General features: G+C 38.9%; 1 pseudogene; it reads left to right on the plus strand.

The window, feature by feature from the left end:
• Positions 1–10,001: 10,001 nt before the first annotated feature.
• LOC103255881 overlaps positions 10,002–27,322 on the plus strand; it is a 32,671-nt pseudogene continuing 15,350 nt past the window's right edge.

Below are 27,322 nucleotides of genomic sequence, written 5' to 3' on the forward strand. Positions count from 1 at the left end.
TGGTTAGAAATCATTTACTAGGAATTTGGTCCTCTAATAACATATCTTTGGACATTGCACGATTGCATCAAGATATTGTTGATATTTCTACATCTGAGTTACCTCTATTGTCTGCTAGCACTTTGGCTAATGATATTCTTAGTAAGGTTAGACAATTGGTATAGTCGCATAACATATGGTCTGCAGTGTATTGTTTAATAGCACTGGGAGTGCTAATTTTAATTTTACTGTCATATCTCCCAGTCTGCATTCGGGCAGGAGAACGAGCCATCAAAGGTCTCCAAATAGAGGTCCATAAACTGTGCTTAAAAAAAAAAGAAAGGTGGAGATGAAGGAGACCAAAGCATAAGCTGACAAGGTCCTTGTGTTCTTAGCTTGTATTCAAGGAACCAAGCCTATACTCCCTCATCTTGGAGCAAATGTGATGTGGGGAGCAGACAAGCACTGCCACTGTAGCAGGCCTTGAGTACCCCAGGTTTGTAGGCAATGGTCTCACCTGGAAGCTCTGCATTCTAGCCAAAGGCAGGTGAGGGATACAGCCTGCTACATACAATGTAGTGGGCCTTGAATACCCCAAGTTCGTAGGCAAGGTCTCGCTTGGAAACTCTGCAACCTAACCAAGGACAGACTGTGAGAAATGCAGCCTGCTACACAAAACAGTCTTGGATGCACACACATTCTGGTACACATAGTACAGATAAAGTCTTAGCTACAATAAAGCCCTAGGTACAAAAAGATAAACACAAAACAACTCACCTTCTAATAGCAACATAATTCCGCTGTGGTTCACTCATCTCGCCTAACCTTGATTTGTTACTTTATAATAAGGCAAAGCGACATGACCTGGTCAATCACACCTGGATCACACACACACCCAGATGCCCGGCCCAGATGCTGATGCTGCTTGTTTTTATAATAGTCCCTTGTACAGTTCTGCCCTAGTTTTGCCCTATATAAGAGGCATGCTAAATAATAAACGGGCTCTCACCTATTGAGGAGAGAGACCTCCCAATCCCGCTGTCTCTTGTCTTTCTGTCTCATTCCCTCCCCGCACCCCAGGCCCTGCTCTGTGGAGGCTGGACCTCCGCAGTGATGCTGGGTGTAGTGACTCAGTCCTGTAATCCCAGTGCTTTGGGAGACCTAAACAGGAGGATGGCCTGAGTCCAGGAGTTTGAGCCTGCAGTGAGCCATGATCATGCCACTGAACTCCAACTTGTGTGACAGAGCAAGACCCTGCCTCCAACAACAACAACAACAACAATGCTTGTGATATACATGCTATTTTCTTCCTTTATCAAATAAAATCTAGTGATAGGATTAATGACTACAAAAAGTTCATGGGTGAACAGGCAACAAATGCTTCCTGGAGGTTGTGGGCTTGCCCTGTGCCTAAGGATGGATAATGATTTGCAAATGCAGTACAGTGGTTCATAAATACTGAATGGAAGATATAGGGCTAGTGCCAGAGGGAAGGGAACTCAGCTCAGCAGAACAGGTTACTGAGATCTCGGTGTGTCATTCACTTTAATTGGGACCACAGAAAAATATTAATATTTTAATTACTTTATTTTACAGTTCCTAGTACCTAAAGAAATGAACTGACATTCTATTAATCCTCAGATTAACCAGAATTTCATGAGAGTCTGCACTGCTTTGGGGTCATCAGATTGCATCCAGTGCATGCAGCTGCACTGTCCATGTTAGGGCTGGGGCCAGCACAGTGGGACTCCTCAGGACTGAGCTAAAGGAGGATGAAGCAATGCTTCTGCTGTCATCCTCCCAAGTAACTGGGGCGACCTGCAGAACCTGAGAGGAGTGTGAGAAGCCAAGGACAGGGAGCTGATCCTGACTGGAGGGTTGAGCTCAAAGTGATCCTTGTGGAGGCCCTGGGAAGGAGGCCTCCTCCTGGCTCACAGAATTGTGGGAATGCTGGGAAAATTGAACTTGTTGCTCCCTTGGCCTAGAAAATGTCCCTATCCCAACTCACTCGATCTTTTCCCTCAATGTCGCCTTCTCTGAGAAGTCTTATTCAATCCTTTAGCCCAGGGGTCCCTAACCCCAGGCCACAAATCAGTACCTGTCTATGGCCTGATAGGAACCAGGTCACACAGCAGGAGATGAAGGGTGGTTGAGCGGATGACGCTTCATCTGTATTTACAGCTGCTCCCTAACACTCACATTGCCACCTGAGTTCCACCTTTTGTCAGATGGACAGTGGGATTAGATTCTCATAGGAGTGTGAACCCTATGGTAAACTGTGCATGCAAAGGATACAGGGTGCACACTCCTTATGAGAATCTAATACCTGATGATCTGAGGTGGAGCTGAGGCAGTGATGCTAGTGCTGGGGAGCAGCTGCAAATAGACTAACATTAGATTTGACTGCATAGAAACCATAATTACTCAATTGCTTGCAGACTCTTATCAAAAGTCTATCAGTGAGTGGCAGGTGAGTTGATGTACTTCAATTGTATGGCTACATCTGGTGGTCAGCTTTAAGTCAGAATCTGACACTTATTTTAGTCTATGCATGGCCCACCCATTATTTTATTTACCACTTCTATCTGTATCTTTTTAATAGTGAGTTGTATAATTATTTCATTATATATTACAATGTAATAATAATATAAATACAGTGCACAATAAATGTTATGTGTTTGAATCATCCCAAAACCAACCCTCTCCAGTCCATGGAAAAATTTTCTTCCATAAAACCAGTCCCTGGTGCACAAAAGGTTGGGAACTACTGCTTTAGCCTATGGCAATTCTCCTTTTTTGAATAAGTTCTGTTCTGTCTGCAATAAGTTGAAGTCCTTAAGAGCAAAAATTGGTCAGCCAGTCTTCCCAGAATTATATACTGGATAGGTTCTTCTGTTCCCAGTGGTTGTTAGTGGAGGCTTTGTCAAAGATGAGTTGGTTGAGAAATTGAGGTTTTGCTTCTGGAATCTCTATCCTGGTCCATTGGTCTATATGCCTGTTCTTGTATCAATACCAGACTGTTTTGATTATTGTAGCCTTATAATAAAGTGTAAAGTCTAGAAGTGTGATATCTCCTACTTTCTTTCTTTTGTTGGGATTGTTTTGGCTCTTCTCGGTCACTTATGATTCCATATGAATTTCTGTATTGTTGTTTCCAGGTCTGAGGAGAATGATGCTGGTAACTTAATGGACCCTGAACAATTATCATAATACTATAAGAAAGAGATTGACAGTAATGGGAAACTGCCAAGGAAGGGAACCGGGGGCACATTTCATCAATAAGCGTACCTGATCTCAAACCAGGTAATGTGGGAACCAAAGCGAGGTCAAACTTTGCCTGTATAATGACCATTTGTATACCTAACTCCTGAATTGTATCCTACATCTTTAAAATAATTTTTTTTTTAAAAGGAGGAAAAATTGAGCATTCCCAGAAAAGAAAACATTTTACCTCAAGAATGCAGCATCAACTCTTACCCGAATTTCCAACCTGCTCATTTGTCCTACAAATTTTGGACTTCCCAGACCCCACAATTGAATGAGTGTATTCCTTAAAATTCTTTCTCTCTTTCTCTCTCTCTCTACATATATGTATAGTGAATATACTTCTGTACCATTTATTAATATAATTAATCTATTAATTACATGATCAAATTCCTTAAAATTCTCTCTCTCTCTCTCTCTCTCTCTCTCTCTCTCTCTCTCTCTCTCTCTCTGTAAGAACTGACTAAACCACATGGTATGGAGGCATCACAGTTTGTTTAACTACTCACCCATTGAAGAACATCTGGGTTGTTTCCTGTTTTGAACTATTATAAACATTAGTGTATATATAATTACGTGAGCATAATTTTCATTTCTCAGGGATAAATGCCCAGGAGTATGGCTGTGTGTCATACAGTAGTTTGCATGTTTTATTTTTTACAGAAAGTGCTAAACCATTTTCCAGAATAATAGTTGGACCATTTTACATTTCCACCAGCAATGCTTGAGTGGTCCAGTTTCTGCATATCCTTGTCAGTTTTCTTTCCTTTCTTTTTTTCTTTAGTCTGAGTCTCACTCTGTTACCCAGGCTGGAGCCTCAATCTTGTGGGCTCAGGTGATCCTTTCACCTCAACCTTCTATCTGGAACTGTAGGCATGCACCACCATTCCTGGATACTTTTTTTTTTTATTTTTTGCTGGCTAACATTTTTATTTTGATTCTAGCCATTCTGATAGGTATGTAATGATACCTCACTGTGGTTTTAATCGTTATTTTCTTGGTGGTTAAATGATGTTGAACATTTTTTATGTGCTTATTTGCCATCCTTATATCTTCTTCAGTGAAATCTCTCTCCATGTTTTTTGCCTATTATATTTTATCTTATTTTTTTTTTTGAGTAAGGGTCTCATTCTCACCAAGGCTGGAGAGTATACTGGTGTGATCATAGCTCACTTCAGCCTCAATCTCATGAGCTCAGGCTATCCTTTTGCCTCAGTCACCCAAATTGCTGGGACTGCAGGTGTGTGCCACCACATCCGGCTAATTTTTAAAATTTTTTGCAGACACAAGGCCTTGCTATATTGCCCAGGCTGGTCTTGAACTCCTGAACTCAGATGAGTTTCTTGCCTTTGCTTCTCAAAGTGCTGGGATTATAGGCATGAGCCCCTGTGGTCATTTGTTGTTGTTATTGCTGTTTGTTTTTGGTTTTGAGTTCTTGGGGTTTTTTGTCCATTTTCTAATTGATTTTTTTTTTTACTATAGAGTTTTGTGAGTTTTTTATACATACTAGATACTTGTTCTTTGAGGAGTCGCCACTCTGGTTAGTTTGAACTCAAATGTCTCCCAGCCGCTTCCCAACAAACATACAACAGTGCCCCCTTTTCTGCTTTGTGTCACTTGTCAGGCCTTTCTGGGCATTTAAGCTTGAGACTCTTGTGGTAGCAGCAAGAGGGGTACAGATAATTCTAGAGGTAGGGATAGGATAGTGGAGGCTTCTCAGCAGGGTGACTTCCAAGATGCTGGCCCAGCAGCCCGAGTGTAAGATGGTGGTACCATATAGGCTGTGGCAGAGAGGGTGGAATTTGAAAAGAGCCCTTTGAGCTGGAAGATGGGCTGAACTGAGGTCTGGCTTTGCAGCATAAGTGAACACCAGTCACAGGCAAGAATCCCAGGTCAAGTTTTCTAGCAGAAATGTGAAAATCAAAGTGGCTTCAGGAGAGAGTCCAGTTCTGAAAGCCTTCACATTAAATGTGAATGATGTCACTTGGGGACTGGAGATCTTATAGAAATACAGATTGTAATATAACCTGTCTGGGGTGGGGTATGGAAGAGGAAGAGACCCTGCATTTCTAACAAGTTCCTGGTCTCTATACTTTGAGTAGTTGGAACTTAAAAAAGAAGTTGCAATCTGGTGGGCTATGGGGCATTCTGGCCTGGGAAATAAAGTTTCCTTGGCTTGCATAATGTTTAAATTTTTACAAAGTTAGTTGCTAACAGTTTGAAGTGAGGTATTGTTGCATAAAAATCTGTATTTTCCCTTTCTCATCATTTTCTGTCATATCTGTCACTGAATTTTAATTTGTTAGTTTTTTTAATAATTAAAATTTACTTGTTAATTTTTTTACTTGTTTATTGTGTATACCCACCTGACTAATGAATTCTGCAGGCAGGGACCTTGTCTGTCTTGTTTGCTCTGTTTTTCTTTAACCTAGAATAGTGTCTGGCACAGTCTACTGTGTATATTACTTGTCTAATGGACTAGCCAATCTGCTTTCCTGCATGGACACAGCAATTGCCACAGCCCACACTAGACCCTCTTAAGTAAATGCCCTTGGGAATCACCTAGGTTTACAGAATCTGAAAGGCAAGGCAACAAGAGACGTTAGAGCAGGAAGGAGTACAGTAGTCGCCCTTCATTGTCGAGGGATACGATCAAGCCCCTCAGTGAATGCCTGAAGTTGCAGATAGTACTAAACCATATATATAGTGTACTGTGGTGTTTGTTTTATTTTATCTGATACTTGGGATGGCAATTAAGTGGTATAGGGGCCTAGAAACAGATGCCCCAAAATATGGTGCTTTGTCACGCTGAACTGAAGAAGAAGCCTCAAGGTCTCTCTGACCTCCCCCTCCTTATCTCTCAATCCTTTGGCTCCCCCAAAGCACAGAATGAAATTGTTTCTGAAGCTCCTTTTTCTGCCTAAAGTCTGAGCCCACCAAAGAAGAAAACAATTTACTCTGGTCCCTTCCCTGAGTTTCTAATAACTGAATTCATCTTGCAGGAAGAAAGAGTGAAGTCTATTAACACACCTGGACAGACTCTGTCACAAACCATGGCACTGCAAGCCCAACAAATGTTGTCCCAGGCCATTGTATGTTCTTCAAGCCTACTGAATTCCCTTCAAAATCATTTACTATCCTCCAAATATCATCCACACTTTCCCACCTCCCTTTCCCCCAAAATAAGGGAATATTACCACATAACTCCATTAAGTGGCAGGGTAATCACCCTGTGACTTACCCCTCATGCCTGTTAATAAATTTGTATGCATTTTCTCTTGCTAATCTGCCTTTTGTTGATGGTTTTCAGTGAAACTTCAGAGGGCAAAGGGGAAGGCTGCCCTTGGCCCTGACAGTAACTACCAGGTAGGCAGTGTATATAGCACGGGTATGCTAGACAAAAGAATGGTACACATTACTCAGAATGGTGCACAATTGAAGACTTATAAATCTTTTATTTCTGGAATTTTCCATTTATTACTTTCAGACCACAGCTGATCGAGATACCGTCAGAGAAGTAGAAGAAAGTTGGAGAGGGTGAGGACTCAGAGGCCAAGGGAGGAAAGACTACAGAAGTAGGTGGTCAGCAGAGGAGGCTGGCCTTCAAGAAAGCAAGAGGGGAAGCACAGCCGAGCAGTTGGGAACTACCAAGAAAGCGAGTGTGATGGATGTATCTCAAGGTTATGAAGGATTTGGGGAAGTTTTTTGGGAGAGCAGTTATTTTTGAGCCTACACGTAGATGAAGTAGAAGGACCCAGTGGTGAGAAAGAGGGAAGTTATAAAAAAGGGAAAGGTGGGTGATGCCCCACCTTAGAGCAGGTAGAAGGTTGTGATGGGACACAGGTGGAGGGATTGGAAAGGAGGAAGGAGAAAACCCTTTCCATAGGATGGAGGGCAGGCAGGGAAAGCAAACTCCCAAGAAATATGTGTTCTTAAAAGATTTCCACTTAGAGAAAACGCTAAGAACTTTTGCTATAATCTGAGCAAGTAGTGAATACATGTGGACATAGGTTTGGAAATGAGAAGGGTTGTGTATAGAAAATGTATTCAGTTTAACGAATAGTTTTTCCTTAATGGGGTTTGCGACAACATAGGTATTTTGTCTCTGGCCCTACTACCTCCTGTTCCTTTCCAAGACTCTTCCAGAAGCACTTGTTTAGGTGATATCTTAATGGTTGATAAAATATTTGGTAACCGAATGGGAAGAGAGCAATGATGGAAATGAGTGAGGAGAAATGCTGCCACTGGCGGGGTCTGTGGGTGGGAGGTTAAAGAGGGGAGTTATGAGAAACTAGCTTAGTTCTCAAGGCCTGTTTTCACTTATTTTCTGTGTTTTCACTTCATGGTGCTCAATAAATATTTGTTCAGTGAACAAATAAATGTTAGGTTAGACTCTGCAAATAAGAGTCAAAGAAATCTTTCCTAGAAAAGTTAGCTAAATTAAGTGCAGGTTTCCACAGTCACCTCTCCTGGCTCCATTTTGTTTCATTTGTAAGGGCTCTGAGGGACCTTAGCCCAAGGTCTTCCTTCAAGGCGGTAAGTGGAAACAATTCCTTGTGATAAGGCTGCGCAAGCTGACTGCCATGACCAGGCTCTTGGTCTGATGTGGATTCATCCCACCTGGTGTCCTGGTAACTGTGTTATCTTGGACTAATCTCATCAGCCTGGCAGTGATGGCCTGACAGAGACATTAAAGGGTTTCTTCTGTAGTCTGGCTGGTTTCAAATTGTGGCTCTACTGGGTTAGATTGCAGAAGCTACTTAACTTCTTGATGACTCCATTTCCTCATCTGTAAAATGAGTATAATAATAGTTCCTGTCTCATAGAATCTATCTATCTATCTATCTATCTATCTATCTATCTATCTATCTATCTATCTATCTATCTAGAGAGTGAGTCAGAGTCTCACTCTGTTGTCCAGGCTGGAGTGTAGTGGCATGCTCCTGGCTACCATGGCCTTGACCCGCTGGGCTCAAGTGATCCTTCTGCCTCAGCCTTCCAAGAAGCTGGAACTGCAGGTGTGTGCCACCACACCTGGCTAATTTTTTGATTTATTGTAGAGACCAGGCTTTGCCAAGTTGCCTGGGCTGGTCTCAAACTCCTGAGCTCAGGCAATTTTCTCACCTCGGCCTCCCAAAGTGCTAGGGTTATAGGTGTGAGCCACCATGCCTGGCTCACAGAATGGATTTTTAAGATTAAATAAGATAATGCAGGTAAAGCATGAAGGAGGGTGTTTTGCACATAGTACTCTGCGAATGATAGCCATTATTATTGGACTAACATTGATTTTATTAATACAAATTAAATATTCTTACTGAAATTTAATTTGATACTGTGAAAATATGCAGTGTGTCTGCTGGTGAGAGAGCAACCTAGTTCAACCTCTTTGGAAAACAGTGTGGCGATTTCTAAAAGAACTAGACATTTACCTTCCATATGACCCAGCAATCCTTCTACTGGGAATATACCTGGAGGAACTCAAACATTCTACAAAAAAGATACCTGCACATGCATGTTTACTGTAGCACTATTCATGATAGCAAAAACATGAAACCAACGGTGCTGCCCACTGAAACAGGACTGTATTAAAAATGTGGTACAAATACGATGGAATATTACGCAGCCATAAATAAGGACAAACATATGGACTTTGCAGCAACTTGGATGGATTCAAAGTCTGTTATACTCAGTGATCTATCACAGAAACACAGAACAGAGTACCACGTATTGTCACTCATAAGTGGACCCTGAACATTGACCATAATATTATAAGAAAGGGGTTGGCAGCAGCAGGATACTGCGGGGGGTGGGGGGAGGTATGGGAGAGTAAGGGGGAGACACAACATCAATAAGGGTACCTGATCTCAAAACCAGCCAAAGTGGGGACAAAAGGGAGGCCCAAACTTTACCTGTACGATGACCATTTGTATACCTAATCCTGAATTGTACCCCATATCTTTTTTTAAAAAATGCCGTGTGTGCACAGAAAAGGAGACACAGAGAATGACAGAGAGAAACACAGAAAGAGAATGAGAGAGAGAAATAGAGAATGAGAGAAAATGAGAGAGAGAATAAAAGAGAAAAAGAGAATGAGAGAGAGAGAATGAGAGATAATGCGAATGAGAATGAGAGGAGAAAGAGAGCAAGAGAAAATGAGAGGATGCAAAAAAGAGAATAAGAGAGAGAATGAGAGATAAGGAGAGAGAGAATGAAAGAGAATACAAAAGAATGAGAAAGAATGAATGAGAGAATGAGAAAGATGAGAGAGAGATGAGAAAGGATGAAAGAGAATGAGCGAGAGAAAATGAGAGAGAATGAGAAAGATGAGTGAGAGAGAACGAGAGCGAGAACGAGAGATGAAATGAGAGAGAAAATAGAGCGAATGAGAGAGAAAATGAGAGATCAAGAGAAACGAGAGAGAGAGAGAGAGAGAGAGAGAGAGAGAGACTGATTCTTGGTGGCGAGTTTCCCGACTATACCTTATTTCCAGGCATGACTTGCTAGTTTTCGAAAATCATCTCCAATTAGGTTCCCAATTCAGCTTTGCCCACGTTGGTCCCAGTAAGCCAAAGACAGCGATCTTGAAAGAGAACAGCGTCCTCCTGACCAGTAGATGGCGCCCAGGCGCTGTCAGTGCAGTTGGTGGCGGCGGGAGGGGGAGAGCTCTAAGCAGTCCAAAAGCGTTGACCCAACTATCCAATCAGAAGCGCCTGCGTCATTGCATCATCGTGCGGGGCGGCCGACCGCGGAAATTCGAAATGGCTGATGGATTGCTGATGGCTGGCAGTCTGGCGGCGGAGGCGGCCGCGCCCCAGCGCGCTGGCTGGGCGGCCGGGGAGGAGCCCTCAGAGAAAGGTGAGCACCTGTTGTGCTGAGCCCGAGGAGCCGCCTCCTGGAGGAGGTCTGGGGCGTCGGGACACCGGGAGGGCGCCTGAGCGGCAGGCCTGCCGGACCCCAGACAAGGACGGCGGGGACCGCTCGAGGTCCACTCTCGGGACATCGATGGCGGGAGAGGTCGAGGGAGGAAGGCAACTTTCCCTCCCGCTGCCGTCTCGGGCCTCGGCTTCCCCGGGACTGGAGGGAGTGGGCTGGACCCAGAATTTCCGCTGAGGATGGTTTCCGCGGAACTCGGAGCATTTATCTGTCGAGCGAGGGCTCATCTTTTCTATCCGCATCTCAAACGAGATCGTGGGTTACACTTACCCTTCCTGGAAGAGAACTCGGCCTGGTACGCTTTTGAGAACAGGTGACCTATCTAAAGTCAGGGGAACCGACTTGGGACAGAGGCCAGAAATAGAAACAGGTCTCCTAATTCTCAGTCCTTCTACCATTTCATGGAATCTTATCATTATTATTACCATCATTATTATTCTTTGACATTTTAAGGTGGTTCAGGTTTTTAATTTTACACTTTCAGTTGTATTGTGTAGTGGAAACAGTCCTGGCCAAGCGAGAAAACATACATATGACTTAACGCCACTGGTAACTCACCTTTCGAATTGGGAAAAGTCACTTGGCTTCAGTTCTCCTATCTGGAAGGCAGAGCCAGTGTTTTATGTGGTGAAGAGGAAGTGAAGAGTAATATTTTCAAAGTGACTGTAAAGAAAGACACATACTGCATATCACTTATATGTGAAATAAGAAAAAATCAGATCTTAGAGAAACAGTTGCATGGTGGTTGCCAGGGGGTGGGGGAAATAGCAGATGTTGGTCAAAGGGTTCAAAGTTTCAGTTATGTAGGATGAATAAGTTATGTAGGATGAATAAGTTCTGGAGACCTAACGTACTACATGGTGACTATAGTTAACAATGCTGTATTGTTCACTAGAAATTTTTTAAGAGATTAAATTATATGTTCTTAGCATACACAAAAAAAGTAACTGTAGGAGGTGATGGAAATGTAAATTAGCTTTATTGTCCTAATCCTTTCATAATGTTTAGGTATAACAAAATGTCATATTGTACACTTTAAACATATACAATTTATTTGTTATACCTCAAGAAAACTGGCAAAACAAAGCAAAAACAAAGTAGCTGTAAAGAATGGTGCTAATGTAAGGTATTAGTTCTTTGACACACATACTATGAAATTCCAACTTTCGTAAATGATTAACAAATAATTTATTTCACGCTGTCAGTTGAAGTAGGCATACTATTTTTATCTTCTCTTTATAGGTATGGAAACTGAGGCACAGAGAAATTGTCATACAGCCATTAAGACACTGATGCCCTCTGTGGCTCATGTGCATCACTGTGAGTAGTAGACCCTTGAGTACACTTGGGTCATCTGTGGAATCAAGTAATTCTGGTGCCCTGAATGAGAAGGGGCAAAGAAATAGAAGGAAAGAGAAAATCAAGGGAGCTGAGTGAAGAAATATTGCTGCTAATAACAGTCTCAGATACTTTTCCTAAAACCACCTTGGAATCTTGTCCTCCAGTCTAAATGTTATCTTTAGCATTGTTTATTTAGTAATTTCTTTGTTTATTAAAAGAAACATCCTAAAACACGGAGTTAGATAGACCACTGGCTGAATCATGCCTTTTGAAAGGTAATTACATATAGCCCAAATCTAATGTGATTTGCATTTTCTTTCTTCTTCTATTTTTTTTTTTTTTTTTTTGAGTTAGGGTATCTGTCACCAGGTGGAGTGCAGTGGCACAAACATGGCCCATTGCAGCCTCAAACTCCTGGGCTCAGGAGCTCCTCCAGGTTCAGCCTCCTAAGTAGGTATGCACCACCATGCCTGGCTAATTTTTTGTGGAAATGAGGTCTCGTTAATGTTGCCTAGGCTGGTCTCGAATTCCTGAGCTCAAGCAATCCTCCTGTCTCAGCATCTCTTAAGTGCTGGGTTTACTGGCACTTACTCCCTAAATGCTGGGATTATACCAAGCCTGGCTGATTTACATTTTCTGATCTTTTTCTTAGATACAGTTATTGAAATTAATTAGGAGGAACTTATTAGTGTTAGTGAAGTAAACCTTATGCATTATTAAGAATCTCTCATCCATGTTTATTGAGGGACCATTGATGACAGGCTAATATCGTAGAAAATAAAGCAAGGCTCTCTTTGAGAGGGAGTATAGGCAATCAGCTCCCTCTTCTTATGTAGCCTTATGTAATTGTTTTGGAAAAAAATCACTAAGATATTTGACTATTATAATTTGCTAACTATAGTAAAAATTATGACTATCCTTTGAAGGAGAATTGGAAGGGTTTACATTGAATTAAAAAAAATCTTTTGCTTCTGCTTACCCCAAAACCTCACAGAACAACAACAAAAACCTAACTGGTGAAAGATCACAAGCTTTTATTGTCTTGAAGTAAAACTTTGATTTTGAGGTATTTTAAGTTTGAAAAACTAGATTCTTCTGACAATGGTAGAGATATGTAGAACATTTATACTCAAAATCTTGTTTGTATATTGTTTGGAATTTCTAAGCAAGCATGTGAAATAAAAGCACTCTATAAGTACTAGAAGTATCCAGGATAGTTGAGTTTGCTTATTTTTGTTGTTTTTTAGGTTTGTTCCAAGATGAAGATTCATGCATTGATTGTAGCTGTCATAAGCCAGGTTTTAGTTTACAATGTTTTGTGTGCCAGAAAGAAAAACTCTTCCCAGATATTTTCCAAACAAATCAACTTTTGTTCTATGAGGGATTCAGAGCCTATCAAGATTACATTTTAGGTGAGTAGGTGGCCTTTTTTTTTTTGCTGCTGCTTTTATCTTTTCATTTTACAGGTAGATTGTTTATTCCAGTATCTCAGATTGCCAGTTGTTAGTTCTGAGAAAGTAGATTTAAACGAATTTATTAACTTCTTTCTATTTTATGCATTCTTAATTCTTATTATGTTTAATTTGTTTGTAGCTGACTGCAAGGCCTCTGAGGTAAGGGAATTCACAGCTGAATTCTTGGAGAAGATCCTTGAACCATCTGGATGACGGGCAGTCTGGCACACTAATGTGTTCGAGGTGCTGGTTGAGGTAAATTTAATTCTGTTGTTAAGACATTTGTCTGTAGCTATAAGCACTTTACTTCAGACTGTTATAGTCAATGTGCTTATTTTTAATTAAAGTTTATGAGCTGATTGAAATAGCATGTTTTTCACATCTAATTGCCATGGTGTAGGAAGTGTTCTGCAAATTTTAAAGGCAACCAGGGAAGAGCTATGGGGAATTAAAGTATTTAAGTTGCAATGTCCTTTGACAAGGGGAACTGGTTTATAAACCTATGATGTAAATTAGGTATTTGAGATCATTTACAAAGTAAAGAGGCCTAATTATGAAGTCAACTGATGCAATTAATTTTTTATCTTCTTAGTTGTTTGTAGCCCATTAAGTAGTTCAAGCCAAAGAAGAATTTTAAAACTATCCCATTTTTTGCCTTGCATATTTGTAGGTATGTGGTTAATCTCTTTGAAGGTGACCCACTGCAAAAAGTAAAAACAACCTTATTTTTCAACTGGCTGGGCCTTTTGCATTAAATTTGCACTCTAATTATAGTTGTGAATTATTCTCAATGTGTGTTAACTGGACCACAAAAAACTGTTAAGCTAAAATGTTAAACCAGAAAGGATGAAGACAAGTTGCTGGTACAGCTCCTTTAGAAAAATGATATCACAGGGCTGGGTGAGGTGGCTCAAGTCTGTAATCCCAGCACTTTGGGAAGCCTAAGCGGGAGGATTGCTTGAGGCAAGGAGTTTGAGACCAGCCTGGACAACACAGCAAGACCCCATCTCTACAAAAAAAGAGAAACAAAAATGACAAAACGACATCACATACTGCAGTGATTATGTATGAGACAGTGGGTTGCAGCTCTTTCCTGTGCAATTTTAAATTTTGCATGATGCTAATATCTTTAAAGTTGAGGCTTTTTAATTTGGTTATGATAATACTCTTTTCCCTCCATAAATTCTCTAAAAGCATCCATTCTTTTAGAAGAAAAATGTGCCCTTTCTCTACTTGATGACTTCTCCTTATGCCAGAGAACATGTACAACCCAAGCTCTTTCTGATGCCTCTCATGTGCTAGTCTCCTGGGCTCTGTCACTCACTTTGTATCTTGCTGCTCCACCGACCCCGACTCCCCACTGCCCCTTTCCTCCCTTTGGTTTTGGGAAGAAGCACCGCCTGTCTTCACCAACGGCAGAGACGGCCGAGCTTGTCTCTGCCGTGGGCTGCTTTGCTCCTTCCCTGCTCTTCATAAGCCTGCTTTTCATTCTTGCCAGCTCAGCTCAGAGGTGACTTCCCCAGCCCTCCCAGCAAAAACAGATCACTGCCCCTGCTGGTTATTCGGTGCCACCTACTTTTTACTACCTTGTTTATTTAGTCCCCTAGTTACACTGTACGCTCCCTGAAAGTAAGACCCAGGCCTGTCTTGTGTATGTCACAGAAGAAGGCTCCCTATTCCCATTACATGCTTTTAAAAAATCGGGCTGTCAGTAGTGTTTTATATGTGTAGTTAATTTTGATTGCCATGCGTTAAGTTCACCAAAGACTTCCATGTTCTTATATCCAGTCAATACTTTCCTGATCTCATCTTGCCCTTGATCTTGCTTGATTTCTTGACCATATCCTAGGTATTTGATCATTTCCATCTTTAGAAAATAATCGGTCAATTAATTAATTAATTCTAAAAAGCCAAAGTGGTTTCTGTAGTCCTTTCTTAACACAATCTCCTCTTGGCTTCCGGGACACCACTGTTTAGTTGGCGTCTCTCTGGCTTGCTTTCTGAATCATCTTGGCCCGCTCTTCCTTTCATGCTCAGACTTTACAATGTTGGAGTCACTCAGAAGTCAGCCTTAGGTCATCTCTACTTCTTTCTCTAATTAACCTTGGAAGCATATTAGAATCACCTGTGTATTTTCTTTATGGAAGTATTTCTACCAATACCTGAAGAAAGAATGCTAGAATATCAGTATTTTGTAACCACTAATGAAATAAAGGTTCTAGTCAGTGATCATCAATGACTGCTACAACCATTAGGTGAAAAACTGATAGGGAACTTTTTAGTGGGTAGATCAGGCTGACAACACCTGAATCTGTTGATCAATCTTAACCTCACAAAAAGAGATGGTCATGCATTACAATAAGTCCTCACTTAATGTTGTTTATAGGTTCTAGGAAACTTTGACTTTAAATGAAACAATAATAAAACCAAATTACTGTAGGCTACTTGATATAAACAACAGCTGAAGTTCTTTTGGCACATTTCTGTTCAAAACAACATTGCCAAACTCTAAATAAAGACCCCAAAGACTTCTAATCATAAACATTGAAATAAATGTGAGCTATACATACTTTTTTTTTTTTGGTAGAGATAGGAACTCACTGTGTTGCCCAGACTGGTCTCAAAGTCTTGGCCTCAAGTGATTGTCTCGTGTTGGCCCTCCAAAGTGATGAGATTAGAGGAGTGGGCCACTGTGCTTTACCTCTACATATGTTTAATAAAGATTAATATAAACAAGACAACTATCTACCTACATTTTGGTGAATTAGTGAGTGACAGCAGTTGTAGTGGTGATAGGTTAAGTCAAGGAATAAATGTTTGCAAAGTGAAAATTGTGAGAAGTACCTCCTATCACCATGCAGTTCAAAACCGAGCAATCACAAATTTGGCAGACAGACTGAACAGTTTCATATTGCATCATTTGTTTATTGTGCATTTGATTACTGTATACAATAATTTGTATTCATTCGTGCATTTCCCAACCTGCTTATACCAGCTGAGGGTCACCTGTGACCAAAGTCGATCCCAGCAGCTCAGTGCAAAGCAGGAACCAAGCCGGGACAGGAGGCCATTTCTTCACAGGGTTAGCTCATACTCACACCCACACAGACTCAGATGGGCAATTTAGACATGACAATTCATCTAATTTTCACATCTTTGGGATGTGGGAGGAAACTGGGGTACTTGGAGAAAACCCATGCGGACATGGGAAAAATGTGCCATCTCCACATAGAGTGGCTCCAGCCAGAAGTTGATTTTTTTCCCCTCATATAATGAAAGAAAAATAAAATGACTGCATTCAAAGATCTGCCGTATGTGCTTACTGTTGGAGCAAATATGTTATACCTCACATGAAGTATTCTTGCCAAAAAAAATCTTTTCTAAAGCTCAACAAGCCTCTAGATCTTACCATCAGTTTACTAGAAATTAAGGAAAGAGAAGAAAATGTTATTAAATTAACCCTGGGGTTGTAATCAATAAAATTCAGAGTGTGCAAAACTATTAAATAAACTTAATAGTTTATTAATATATAGAATATACTGCATAGAATAAGAGAGATTTGAGAGACATATCAAATATAGCAGCTGACCCTCATTTGGATCCTGCTTTGAACAACTCAGCTGTAAAACAGCAGGGATATTTGAACACTGACTGGAAATTTGATGATATTAAGGATTTTTTTTTTTTTTTTGTATAAAGATCTATTTTAGAGATACATGCTAACACTTTGTGAATGATTTGATATGTGAGATTTGTTTCAAAATAATCCAACATCAGGATGGTGGGGAGAGAAGAACAGAGTACAGTGGGTGAGATATAGATGAAATAAGGTTGTCTATGAGTTGGTAATTATCTATGAATACATGGCATTCATGATACTGTTCTCTCTCTTCTTGTATATGTTTAGAATTCCCCAGAATAAAAATTTGTTAAATCACTTGGGATGCTTTAACGATATATGAATCCTCCTCCTCCCAAGATTCTAATTTATTGGTCTGGGATAGGGAATCAATTTTTTTATTTTTTATTATTTTTATTATTTTTTTTTTTTATTTTTTGAGTTGGAGTCTCACTCTGTCACCCAAACTGGAGTGCAGTGGCACTCTCCTGATCACCGCAGCCTTGGCTTTCTGGGCTCCAGCGATCCTTCCGCTTCAGCCTTCCAATAGCTGGAACTACAGCCACGTGCTACAACGCCCGGCTAATTTTTGATTTATTGTAGAGACAAGGTCTTGCCAAGTTGCCCAGGTGGGTCTCAAACCCACGGGCTCAGGCAATCCACTCGTGTCAGCCTCCCAAAGTGCTGGGATTACAGGCTGAGCCACTGAGCCCGGCATGGGAATCAATTTTTTAAAATGTTCCAGAGGACTCTAATATTCAGCCAGAGTTGAGAACTACTGCTTTATGTTATGTCCCTAGATGATCTCATCTAGTGCTTTAATACCACCAATATGCTGACAACTCCCAGATTTATATCTCTAGCCCTGACTTTTTGAGCTCTAGGCTTGTATATTCATTTGCATACTTGACATCATTCACTTGGAGGTCGAATAGGCATCTCAACATGAATACAGTGAAAATAGAACCCTTTGTTTTCAATTCCAAACATGTTTCTCAATCTTTCCTATTTCGACAAATGGCACAACCATGTATCCAGTTACTGGTGGTCAGTAAATAGTTCTTCTGATAAAAAGACAATCCTAACAAAAGCATTGCTGTGGAATGCTTTTCTAGCTAATACAGAAAAGATCTCTTGTGTGACTCATGACTATCAACCATAGCAAATACACAATATTCTCTAAGATATGAGAATTGTTTTGGTTTATTCTTTAGCTCTCACCCCTCCAAAATTTTAACATTTTGAGCCAGTGATTTAATTTGAATGATACTAAGTACCTTTTCAGATTTTTTCAGCCAAAACATTTGGAGGAGTTGGGATGAAGAAAAGGAAGATGAGTATGATTATTTTGTCAGATGTGTTGAACCTCAATTGAGATTGTAAATATTACTGACCTTGTCCTTGTTGGAAAAATAGTTATTCATAGTTTATTTTACCTGTGTGAGATATATATTTATGTGTGTGTATGTATATATGTATATACACATATACGTGTATATGTGTGTATGTGTGTGCATATACAATACATAAATAAAGATGTATTGCTTTACTCTAAGTTCCTATAGTAACACATACTAAACTAACAGACTTATCGGGATATTTTGTCACCTCTGGTCTTAACTTTGTTTGACAAATAGATGAAAATACGAAATAGTTAATGTTGGCGGTGAATGAAAATTTCCAAAATATACATTCTCCTAATATATCATATTTTGGCAGGTAAAAACCATTGTATACAAAAATACCAAAGTTAACTTTGCAACCCAAATACAAGCAGTTGTTCTATACTGACCTTATTGAGTGTGGCATTTATCTTTCCACTAGATGGGGCGCTAAAACCAGTGATTTTTTTTTCCTTTATTTATGAGCATCTGTATTTTTAAAAGCTTCTTAGGTGATCCTAATATTTAACCAGGATTGAGAAGTTCTGACCTAAGGCATAATGAGTCAATATATTTTTAACTGAGAATTAAAGCAATTATTTTAAAACTTTAGGTAATGACAATAATACCGCACTGTATTTTCAAGTCCTTTAATTTATACCCATTAACTTGATTGTACATTCATAAATTATTTTATTGTATCTAAACATACTTTATGTTCCTTTTTATATTTGAGAAAGTATAGAAATGAATGCATTTTAAGCACCAGTAAGGTTGTCCAGTACAATGTTCTTTTGTTTTAGTCACTCTTAAGTTTATTAATGACAGTTTTATTTTTTCTGCTCAGAATCTCAAAGGTTGATTTTTTGAAGTTTTCTAATATCTTTCTGAGGAATAGTCAGCATAATTTTGTGCCATAGTTCCTTTTTTTTAAGTTGGGATCTCACTCTCTTGCCCAGGCTGGAGTACAGTGACATGATCATGACTCACCGCAGGCCTGGCCTACTGGACTCTGGCAATCTTTCTGCATTAACCTCCCAAGTAGCTAAGACTGTAGGTGCATGCGCCACTATGCCCAGGTTACTTTTACGTTTTTGTGGGGACAAGATCTCACTATGTTGCTCAGGCTACACTCCTCCCACCTTGGCCTTCCAAAGTGCTAGGATTATAGACTTGAGTCACTGCACCTGGCCCATAGTGCTTTAAATGCGAGGAAGTACTAGATTATTTGAATCATTTAAAATGTTTGATCCTATAAACATGGTAATCCTTTAAAAAATGTTTAATCACATTCAGATCCCTGAGAAAAATGATAATCTTAAACATTGTGAAACAATTTGAGATACTTCCCTCCCTATTTCTAGTCCCAAATTATCCCGTCACCCACTTCTTATTAAGATTTTGAATCTAATATATGAAAATAAAATAATTTCTTATTAAATAATGATTATAAATTATGCAACATAAACTTTGTGTTTCTAAAGCACAAATGCTTGAATCTAAGAAAAATAACCAAATTCTCAAGAAAAATTAGTGATCTAATGATGTGATACTTTAAACTGTCAACAGTTTCCACTTACAATAGAGTGCTATTCAGAAAGACTTAACATGTAGCAGAGTTATACACTCTATAACACTTTTCTTACTGGGTCTTTGAGAATTACATGGGCTATATTTATGGGAAAATGTGCCTGAAAAATAATGGATTTCAATTTCCTTTAAACTTTCAGGCATTATGATATTCTTAAAGACTGAGTTCCTACAGGACTTGTTGTTGACTACCACAATCTGCTGTATTCATGTGAGGAGTGTTACAGGAAATTTTTAAATCTGAGAAGCAGTTTGTCAAATTGTAATTCGAACTGAGCAGGAAAAAATCTCCATGGTGGAAGGGATAATATTTGGAGATTGAACAGTTGAAACTAAAGCTAAAACTCATTGAGAATCCTTTGTTGAGGTATGTGTCTTTGTTATTCTTTGCTAATTGACATCTTTTCTTATTAGCTGTCTTACTGAGAACTGATAAGTCTGTTTGGCTTCTAAAAGGTATGTGTTTGGTTATCAGAAGAATTCTAATATCCAAGCAAAGGGCATCTGTCCAAGTGGTCAGAAGGTTACCCATGTGATCTCCTCCACCATGATGACTGTCTACTACAGTCTCTGCTCACAGACAGGCTTGTTAGGAAGAAACAGAAATTCAGGTAAAAGGAGAGTTTCTTGCTCCAAGTGGTTTTTATTCATCCCAGGTTTTTATGAATTCTACAAAGTGTTTACAGGAACATCCTGGAGTTGGTTTTCTGTGAATCGGTGCATAGTGAGAGCCCTGCCTTTCATCAGCAGAAGTCATTTGCCAAGAATGCACTGGGCTCAGTACTATATCAAAGGAGATACTTCAATATGCAATTTGGACTCCATTTTCAGAGTGAGACATGAAGATGCCTGAAGTAATACTCAAGTTGCTTTTGGCAGGGAAGGTGTATATTTGCAAATATGTTGTGGTTTTCTAATTTCATAGTAATCCATTGTCTGCTATAAATGTCTGCTATGAAGGTGACATTGTTATTGTTTGTCCTGGCCATTATGAGATGCATCACACATTCTCCATAGCTGATTCCATTAAGCTGGAAAGTGAGTATGGAAAATCGCACAACCAAACTCTCATGCATGATATGTTTAGTAAATGGTAAATCACTGATCTTACTGAAGCTCCAAGAATGTGGTTTCAACTCATTTTATTTCTAATTAGTTGCCTTGAAACATTAAAGGTATTCAAAGCTTAAAAGGGGTTGACCCAGTGTTTGAGTAACTTGAATTGTGGTTCTTTCTAGCAGTATATATGTTGGGAAGATGTTCACAGGCCCATATAGAAAATAAAGATCATTAGGAAGAAGCATATTTTCCAGATTGTAAGTGGTTTATGGAAAGGAAATCTAATTTCTGCAATTTATACAATTGTTTTTTAATTTTAAATTAATTTTTAGAGACAAGGTCTCACTCTTGACACCCAGGCTGGAGGGCAGTGGTGCAATCATATCTCACTGCTGGAAATACTGGGCTCAAGTGATACTCTCACCTCAGCCACTAGAATAGCTGGGACTATAGGAGAACAACAACACACCTGGCTAATTTCTACAATTAATAAAAATATTCTTAGCAATGTTTTTTAAAATTGTAGTGTTTAAAAAATTTGTTGATTACTGTTATAGATGTTGTGGCTAGTGCATGGTTTCTTTTTGTTTAAAATTCAGCTTATTTTTTGTGAAAGGTAGAGTGAAGGGCATTTAAATTGTTGCCAAAAAGTTACCTTACTTCACTAAAAGCTTATTGAATGTCACTACATTTTACCACTTGACCAAAGTATATTTTTGAAAACATTAATGTTGAAAGATTCTGTTAAACACAACTTTTTAGTGGTTATAATCTTATTGTTCATTTAGAGTGATTCCTAAACTTAGGCTACTTTATAATTATTCATCTTGGCCTTGTATATTTCCATGGCATATCAAATTTAGGTGCACCTGTTCAACTATTTACCACAGTAGCTTCGAGTTAGCAGTAAAGCTTGTAATGCAAAAAATCATATAGCATTTTGGGACTTGTGCAGATGTTCACAAACCACTTAAGCTATGTTCTTTATCTTTTTCTTGTCAAAACTTCTTAATGGAAGGCTGACTGGGAGTTTAATTTCGTGCTGTTCACTAATATATCAGCTTACCCCCTTTTTTGTTTTATGTGTATAATTTTTATTCTTTTTTCCTTCCAGTATTTGATTTATAATAGATGTGTGTGTGTAAATAACACACCTGCAGGATAAATTACTGCAATAAAAACATTTTAATTTTTGACATAGTGAAAATAACTTTGATATTATATTTTGTGTGGTAGATAAGGGTTCTACCTAGATTGGTGAGGAAATTATACTGTAATTGCCAAAATGTCATAAATAACTAAATATGATTTTGATAGTTAAGTGCAAAAATTACTGTAAATTTACTAACAGAGGCTATTTCTGAGAATTGGCAAATCAGATGTATCTCTAGTATGAATATATGGAGTACTTGTTCATGAGTAATATTAACTGCTTATCTGATAGTGATCTATCTAACGCTTATAAAAAGAGATTTATATTGAGTACTTACTATGTACAGAGTAGTAACAGTACTTACAGAAGTGATTTTCTTTTTTGCTTAGAAAATCCATTCACTTAGGTGATATTTTTTGTTTTAAATTGGAAGTAATACATCATTTGTGTAAAAATCTTAGTTTTTTCCTTAATATGCAATTCTTTTTATGTCTTAATTTTTCTGATGATAAAAAGATGGTTATTGTAGAAAATATGCAAAGTACAGGCAGACATACAAAGAATTAGAAACAAAATTACTCATCATAATTCAGGCATCCAGAGTCCACCCCTGGTAGCATTCTGGTACATGGAGTCCTCTTGCATTCTCCACTCCCCCTATACTCTTTAAGTATAGATAAATTCACTAACTTTGCTTGTTTAATGAAGTTACTGCTTTCACTTACTTAAACAAAGACTCATCTTTAGACAATGAGAGTTATTTCTTATATATAGCTTTGTCTATGTGGTTCTGTTTTACCATAAAAGTCAAACAAGTTCTTTAGTTTTTTGATAACTCCAAATTTTTGTAAGCCCACTCAGCTTGGCCTGCATTATTGGTTGAAGATTTATAGAGATTGAGGTGGGGTTTTTTGTTTGTTTGTTTATATTTATTGTAAAGATGAGGTCTCGCCATGTCCAGGCTGGTCTCGAACTCCTGGGCTCAGGTAGTCCTCTCACCTCAGCCATGCTGCTAGGCCCAGGCTTCAATGTTTTTTATTGACTAACAAGGTACACTCTTTTTTCCAGTAGCAAAAACTATTTTAAGTCAGTTTATGAGATTTTAAGTCAATCTGTTTAGAAGAATATTAAAATTAGATAATGTTGACAACTCTTTAAGTTTACTCAAATGCAATTTATATTAGAATTATAGAAAATTAGTGTTAAAAAAACTTAAAAGGGCTCAATGCTTTAAGTTCTTTGGATTGTTTGTTTGTTATTGAGTTGAGGTCTTACTCTGTCAAGGCTAGAGCGCAGTAGCAAGATCATAGCTCACTGCAGCCTTAACTTCCAGAGCTCAAGCAATTCTCCTGCCTCAGCCTCCTGAGTAGCCCGGACTGTAGGGATGCACTACCACACCCTGCTAATTTTTAAATTTTTTGTGCAGAGACAAAGTCTTGCTATGTTTTATAGACTGGTCTTGAACCCCTGGACTCAAGCAATCCTCCTGACTCAGCCTCCCAAAGTGCTGAGATTACAGATGTGAGCCACCATGCCCAGTCTTATTTATTTTTTATGCAGCTTGTCAGTGAGTTCAGTGCTGGGCTGGTCTGAGATGATTGATAGGCTAGTCTTCATGATATGGGAACCAATTAGGAAGTTGTTATTGTTAAAAATTGGATACACTGGTTTAAATTAAACAGGATATGTGAGAAGATAAATAGATTTTATTTAAATGCAATTGGGTTGACTGATCTCTTGATTATTTGGAGTCATTTATGCTATAGAAATCTGTTCTAGCATTTTTGTGTTTAGACATTTCCCCTCACCCATCTTGTTTTTGCTCTCTTCCTTGGGCTATAGTCTACCAATGATACTGTGATAGAAAAGAATGGTAAAGGTGACGCTTTTGTGGACTGCATGGGTGCAAATTTTAAAATCTCAAGTGTAAAATTTGTTCAGCATGATGATATAGAAGGAATCTTAAGTATCTGAATGCTTGATGTCTTATTTGACTTTGAAGGAAAACCTTACTATCTATGGAAGACAGACTTTAATGACATGCCACTCTTGAGTACAAGCAAACCTTGTTTTATTGCACTCTGCAGATACTGAATTTTTTACAAATTGAAGGTTTGTGGTAGCCTTGCTTCAAGTAAGTCTGTCGACACCATTTTTCCAACAGCATGTCCGCACTTCATGTCTGTGTCACATTTTGGTAATTCTTACAATATTTCAAACGTTGTTATATATTGTGCTGATCTGTGATCAGTGATCTTTAATGTTACCACTATAATTGTTTTGGGGTGCCATGAACAGCATCCAAGGAAGACAGTGAACTTAACTGACAAATGTTGTATGTGTTCTGACTGCTCTACCAATTGGTCATTTCCCAATTTCTCTCTCCTTGGGCTTCTCTATTCCCTGAGACACAGCAATATTGAAATTAGGCAAATTAATAACCCTACAATGAAGAGTCTCGTATCTCATATTATAACAAAGACTAGAAATGATTAAGCTTAGTGAGGAAGTCATGTTGAAAACTGAGATGGGCTGAAAGTGAAGCCTCTTGACCAAGTTGTGAATACAAAGGAAGAGCTCTTGAAGGAAATTAAAAGTGCTACTCCAGTGAAGCCATGGATGGTAAGAAAGCAAAACAGCCTTCTTGCTGATAGGGAGAAAGTTGTGGTGGTCTGGATAGAAGATTAAACTAGCCACAACATTCCTTCAAACCAAAGCCTAACCTACAGCAAGGCCCTAACTCTTCCTTAAGCCAAAATCTAGTCCAGAGCAACACCTTAACTCTCAGAATGCCGAGAAAGGTGAGGAAGCTGCAGAAGAAAAGCTGGAAACTAGCAGAGGTTGGTTCACGAGGTTTAAGGAAAGAAGCTATCTCCATAATATAAAAGTGCAAGATGAGGAAACAAGTGCTGATGGAGAAGCTGCAGCAAGTTATCCAGAAGATCTAAATAATTGATGAAGGTGGATATACTAAACGTCAAATTTTCAATGTAGATGAAACATTAGAAGATTTCATCTAAGAATTTCATAACTAGAGAGAAATCAGTTCTTGATTTCAAAGGACAGGCTGACTCTCTTGTTAGGGACTAATTCAACAAGTGACTCAGTTGAATCCAGTGCTCATTTACCATTCTAAAAATCCCGTATGTTGTGTGTATGACTTAAAGTTGAGGCCAGAGTTGTGCTCAGGCGTTAAAAGAACTCACCAAGACAATTGTAAATTAAGAAAGGTAGATTTATTAAAGGGAAGAGATGAAGATATGCTGTAAGAGCAGTGGCCAGAGCAACAGCAAAGGGTGACTATCTGCAAAGAGGCAGAGGCTAGAGGGGAATTTTATAGGACTGTACTGAGGGGCCTTACATGCTGGAATGGCTATGTTATGGGGTTACTTGTGGGAATTTTGTTCAAAATAACTCAGATGTTTATCAGTGTGCTGAAGTTGCTTGATAATGGTCAAGTTGCTTGTTGTGGCCTGGTTAGTAAGTTTTTGTAATATTTGTAAGTTATCCCTTGAGGCCTTCTTCCTGAATATAATTAACTCAATTGTTGCTGATCTATTTAGGCTTTATCTTTTTCCATATTACCTCCCTCTCCCACCCAACAGAGAAATAATGCTAAATATTTGGCATAGGGACAATAGTCTTATTTTTTTGTAACTGTTTTGTGCAGAGATGTTGTGCTGGACTTACCTAGAAATATTAGTTTGTAGAGGATTTTGTGTGCCATTAGGTTGGAATAAGAAAGTTATATGGGTAATTAGGGGAGGTTTGAGTAAAAAATTCTATAGTTTGGTTTAAAGGAGTTCTTGATGGTGTTGGTTGAAAACCTTGTTGAAGCATCATCTGGAGATGGAGTTGTTGGAGTCTGGACAAGACAAACTTGATAAAACGATTAGAGAGTGGGAGTTTTGTAATTAGGAGGAGTACTGAAATGAGAGACCAAGAAAGTTGGGACTACTTTTTTTGTTTTACATACATAGAAATCTATTATGTCTTCCTAAGATGTTTGGAAGTTGGGAACTGTAAGTGAGTGGGTCAGAAGCTAAATTCGTGCTGAAAGTTGCTGGGGAAAAGATCACTGTCATTTTCAACATCGACAACAGCATCCCACCATCTTAGCTGTAGATCCCAAAGATTTTCCTCTAAAAATTTTGTAGTTTTACATTTTACATATGGTTGTTATTCATTTTTTAGTTAATTTGGGCATAAGATACGAGGTTTATGTCAAAGTTAATTTCTTTGTCTATGAATGTCCAATTGTTTCTGCACCATTTCTTTTTCTCTTTTTGGTGGAGGGATGGAAAGGTGGGTCTCACTTTGTCACCCAGGCTGGAGTGCAGTGGTGTGATTATGGCTCACCAGAGCCTCAACCTCCTGGACTCAGGTGATCCTTCTGCCTAAGTCTCCCAAGTAGCTGAGACTACATACATGCATACCAGCATACCCAGCTAATTTTTTTCAGTTAAAATTTTTTTTTTTATAGAGATGATTTGTTGCCTGGACTGATCGCAAACACCTAGACTGAAGCAGTCCTCTTGCCTAGGTCTCCCAAAATGCTGGGATTACAGGTGTGAGCTACTGTGCTCAGTCCTTGAACCATTTCTTGGAAAGGTTTTCTTCAATAAATTGGTTTTGCATTTTTGTCAAACATTATTTGAGCATGTTTGCGTATGTCTATTTTGGGGGTTCTCTATTCTGTTTCACTTATCTGTGTACCTATCCCTCCACTGGTACCTATATATATTAAGTCTCGAAATTGGGTAGAGTGATTTCTCCCACTTTGTCTTTTCAAATTTGTTTTAGCTACTCTAATTCCTTTGCCTTTTAATATACGCTTTATAATAATCTTGTCTGTATCTACAAAAAAATCATGCTGAAATTTTGATAGGAATTTTAATAAACCCATATATCAGTTTGGGAAGAACTGACATCTTTATTATGTCAAGTCTTTTTTCCTTCTTTCCTTCCTTCCTTCCTCCCTCCCTCCCTCCCCCAATCCCCTCTCTCTCTTTCTGTTTTTTTTTTTTTTTTTTTAATCAGCGACTCACTCTGTCACCTCGGCTGGAGAGCAGTGACTTGCTGGGCTCAGGCAATCCTTTCACGTCAGCCTTCCAAGTAGCTGGAACTATAGGCACATGCCACCACACTCGACTAGTTTTTTTATTTATTGTAGAATCCAGGTCTTGCCAAGTTAACCAGGCTGGTCTCAAATCCCTGGGCTCAGGCAATCCTTTTACCTCTACCTCCCTGAGTGCTGGGATTATAGGTGTGTGCTACTACACTTGACATGTTGAGGCTTTCAATCTGTGAATACAGTATATCTCTATTTGGATCTTTGGCATCATTCATCAGCATTTTGTAGTTTTCAGCATACAGGTATGTATTTTTTTAGGTTTGTACCTAAGTATTTCACTTTTTGAAATAAGTGATGTATTTTAAATTTTGATGTCCATATGTTCATTTCTAGTATATAGAAGTACAGTTGATTTTTTATGTTTATTTGTATCCTGTGACCTTGCTGAACCTTACTTATTAGTGATAGGAGTGT

This window comes from Carlito syrichta, unplaced genomic scaffold, assembly GCF_000164805.1.
Source record: "Carlito syrichta isolate Samal-C Ts95f unplaced genomic scaffold, Tarsius_syrichta-2.0.1 Scaffold288575, whole genome shotgun sequence".
Taxonomy (NCBI): Eukaryota; Metazoa; Chordata; class Mammalia; order Primates; family Tarsiidae; genus Carlito; species Carlito syrichta.